Genomic DNA, 4,400 nt, shown 5'->3' with positions numbered 1-4,400 from the left:
TTAAATAAATGTTTGTTTAAAGAGACAATGGTATTGTAAGTTAAGTTGGGTTCACCTCGAACCCAGGAGATATCCTCTTAGGACCCAAGAGGAGCTCCGAGACGACTTGTGTTTGTGTATTGTAATAATATGTGAATGAGTTATGGACCTGCTGTGTTGCTATGTTCTGTTGTACTACTCTGAGGGATGTGATATTTGCGGAATGGTACTTCGCGAATGTTATATCAACGACTGGCATACTACAACATGCAGTGGTATGCAGGGTCACCACACTATTCTTCCACTCACTACGGTCTTTCTGCTGTCTGTGAGCCTACCTCTTATCGGGATGCACTTGCTCATTCCGAATGGCAGCTAGCGATAGCTAAGGAGATTGCTGCTCTTGAGCGTAATGGCACCTGGGATGTTGTGTTGGGGATGGCCCCCGGTGGGCCAAGGACATGGCAAACTTGCCCTGTTTCAGTTAAAAAGATACCGGTTGAAAGATTAATCCGGGTTACTAAGTTATGCTGGCTAGCGCCAAGTGGAAACATACCGGTATCCTAGGAGGGATATACCGGAGTGTGGTTAACTAGAAAAGAGGCCGGAGTACCGGCAGGAGCTCAACTGTATCCTGTCGGCACACTGGTCAAAGATTCCTTCAGGAACTAGAGGACAAATATGAGAGAAGAAATCAGCTTTAAACGAAGCCCTGGGGCCAAAGCAGAAGGTGACGTAAAATCTACCGGAGGATGTCATCGCTCCCTGATTAAAGACAGGACCGGTGTCTTCAAGGCCAAAGAAGCTTTATAAACTAGCTTAGCTCATCAAAGATGCCATTAGGGTTTCTTCCCTTGTAAGCCACCCTCTCCCCAATATAAGGAGAGGGGGCACACCCCTGCGCGGGACGGATCACCACCTAGCTGTAGAAAGAAGTAGAGCTTGCACTGTACATCTTCAACCTCTGGCCAAGGGCTAAGTTAAGGAATACATACCGAAATTCTGTCCAAAACCCTTTCCCTTGTTACCAAAACCCTCACCCGAATCCTCTAGCGCACATTCGGCCCCAACTTAAGCCATCCCATGGCATCTGTCTGTTCACCACGACGACAGTTGGCGCCCACCGTGGGGCCAGCAGCTGCGCTTGCTGGAGTTCATATTCGGGCGGGCATCCTCACCGTCTCCGGCGAACGCGTGGTTTCCGGCCTCGTCTATCGCCTCGGCTCGCTGGACTTCATCAACGACAACGCGGGCTGCTTCGCTAACGGCGGCCGCTACCCGCAGAACGTCCGCATCATCGAGTTCGGCAGCCACCGCATCTACCTCGGCACCGTCAAGGAGCGCCAGTACCCCTCGCCGGTGCTGGTGGCGCCGGATCCGCCAAGATCTTCATCAACTCGTGGGCCGCGCTCCGGCTACGCCGCCGGTAGCGTGGAGGTGCTGATGGCTGGCGCAGCTGACGCCGGCAAATAGGCCACAGCGGAAGGCGCTGGGCAAACGAAGTCCGCGCGCATGGCCAAGCCACCGACCGAGCGCGACGAAGTTGTTGCAGGAACATCTGCAGCGCCACCGGAGACGCCTCTCCAAGCGGCAATGAGCGTGCTGGCTACGCCCATCGCGCAGAACATCGACCCCGCCGCGGTTCAAGCCGAACTGGAGGCGGAGCGGAAGAAGCTGCTCTCCGGCGGAGCGGACATCATCGAGGCTCAACGAGAGCTCAACCTAACCCTACGTGAGTACAATGCTGCCCATGGCTTTGCTTCTGTTAGCGCTCAGCCTTCTAGAGTAGCGGAAAACCGGCTTAGAGGTCGCGACCTAGATCAGGACTTGCGCCGGGAAGTTCTTGCCGGAAAGAGTATGTCGGTATCTTTGAGCGTTGTAGAAAACCTAAGTACAACAGTCCGGATAAAACGATAAAAGCTGCTAAGGCTGCAGTAGAGATGTGTGAGTCGCTTTCCGGTGAAGCTTTAGCAAAACAACATGATCGAGTAACAGAAAATGCTTCATGTGGTAATTGGTATATTATCTTGAATAATTTGATACTTGGCAATTGTTGCTCATATAGATCATGTTTAAGCTCTTGCATCATGTACTTTGCACCTATTAATGAAGAACTACATAGAGCTTGTTAAAATTTGGTTTGCATGATTGGTCTCTCTAGAGTCTAGATATTTTCTGGTTAAGGTGTTTGAACAACAAGGAAGACAGTGTAGAGTCTTATAATGCTTGCAATATGTTCTTATGTAAGTTTTGCTGTACCGGTTTATACTTGAGTTTGCTTCAAACAACCTTGCTAGCCAAAGCCTTGTATTGAGAGGAACTCTTCTCGTGCATCCAAATCCTTGAGCCAAAAACTATGCCATTTGTGTCCACCATACCTACCAACTACATGGTATTTCTCTGCCATTCCAAAGTAAATTACTTGAGTGCTACCTTTAAAATTATATTCTTTGTCTTTGCAATATATAGCTCATGGGAAAATAGCCTTAAAAACTATTGTGGTGAAGAATATGTAGCTTATGTGTCTTATTTCTTATAAGTTGCTTGTTGAGCGGTAACCATGTTTCTGGGGACGCCACCAACTATTATACCTTTGTTGAATATCATGTGAGTTGCTATGCATGTTCGTCTTGTCTGAAGTAAGGGTGATTTATCATGATCAAATGGTTTGAGTATGCATATTGTTAGAGAAGAACATTGGGCCGCTAACTAAAGCCATGAATCATGGTGGAAGTTTCGAGTTTGGACATCAATCCTCAATCTCTTATGAGAATATTATCTGTTGTTGAATGCTTATGCATTAAAGAGGAGTCCATTACCTGTTGTCTATGTTGTCCCGGTATGGATGTCTAAGTTGAGAATAATCAAAAACGAGAAATCAAATGTGATCTTTCTCCTTAGACCTTTGTACAGGCGGCATAGAGGTACCCCTTTGTGACACTTGGTTGAAACATATGTTATGCAATGATAATCCATGTAAATCCAAGCTAATTAGGACATGGTGCGAGCACTATTGGTAATCTATGCATGAGACTTGCAACTTATAGGATGTCTTATACATAACACATATGATTTATTACTACCGTTGACAAAATTGTTTCTATGTTTTCAAAATGAAAAGCTCTAGCAGAAGAACAGTAATCCATGCTTCCCTCTGCGAAGGGCCTTTCTTCCACTTTATTGTTGAGTCAGTTTACCTACTTCTTTCTATCTTAGAAGCAAACACTAGTGTGAACTGTGTGCACTGATTCCTACATACTTGCTTATTTGCATTCATCATATTACTTTGTGTTGACAATTATGCATGAGATATACATGTTGAAGTTGAAAGCAACTGCTGAAACTTATATCTTCCTTTGTGTTGCTTCAAAACTCTCTACTAAGAATTTATTGCTTTATGAGTTAACTCTTATGCAAGTCTTGTTGATGCTTGTCTTGAAAGTACTATTCATGAAAAGTCTTTGCTATATGATTCAGTTGTTTATTCATTGTCTTTACCATTGCTTCGAATCACTGCATTCATCTCATATGCTTTACAATAGTATTGATCAATATTATGATAGCATGTCACTTCAGAAATTATCCTTGTTATCGTTTACCTACTCGAGGGCGAGTAGGAACTAAGCATGGGGATGCTTGATACGTCTCAAACGTATCTATAATTTCTTATGTTCCATGCTACTTTTATGATGATACTCACATGTTTTATACACACTTTATGTCATTATTATGCATTTTCCGGCACTAACCTATTGACGAGATGCCGAAGAGCCGATTGTTGTTTTCTCGCTGTTTTTGGTTTCAGAAATCCTACAAAGGAAATATTCTCGGAATTGGACGAAATCAACGCCAAGGGTCTTATTTTTCCACGAAGCTTCCAGAAGACCGAAAGGGATACGAAGTGGGGCCACGAGGTGGCCAGACCATAGGCCGGCGCGGCCAGGGAGGGGCCCGCGCCGCCCTATGGTGTGGGCCCCTTGTCAGCCCTCCGACTCTGCCCTTCCGCCTACTTATAGCCTTCGTCGCGAAAACCCCGATGCCGAGAGCCACGATACGGAAAACCTTCCGGAGACGCTGCCGCCGCCAATGCCATCTCGGGGGATTCGGGAGATCGCCTCCGGCACCTGCCGGAGAGGGGAATCATCTCCCGGAGGACTCTTCATCACCATGATCGCCTCCGGATTGATGTGTGAGTAGTTCACCCTTGGACTATGGGTCCATAGCAGTAGCTAGATGGTTGTCTTCTCCTCATTGTGCTATCATGTTAGATCTTGTGAGCTGCCTATCATGATCAAGATCATCTATTTGTAATGCTACATGTTGTGTTTGTTGGGATCCGATGAATATGGAATACTATGTCAAGTTGATTATCAATCTATCATATATATGTTTTTTATGTTCTTACATGCTCTCCGTTGCTA

This window comes from Lolium rigidum, chromosome 7, assembly GCF_022539505.1.
Source record: "Lolium rigidum isolate FL_2022 chromosome 7, APGP_CSIRO_Lrig_0.1, whole genome shotgun sequence".
In the NCBI taxonomy this organism is placed as follows: Eukaryota; Viridiplantae; Streptophyta; class Magnoliopsida; order Poales; family Poaceae; genus Lolium; species Lolium rigidum.
This window is presented reverse-complemented; position numbering follows the sequence as displayed.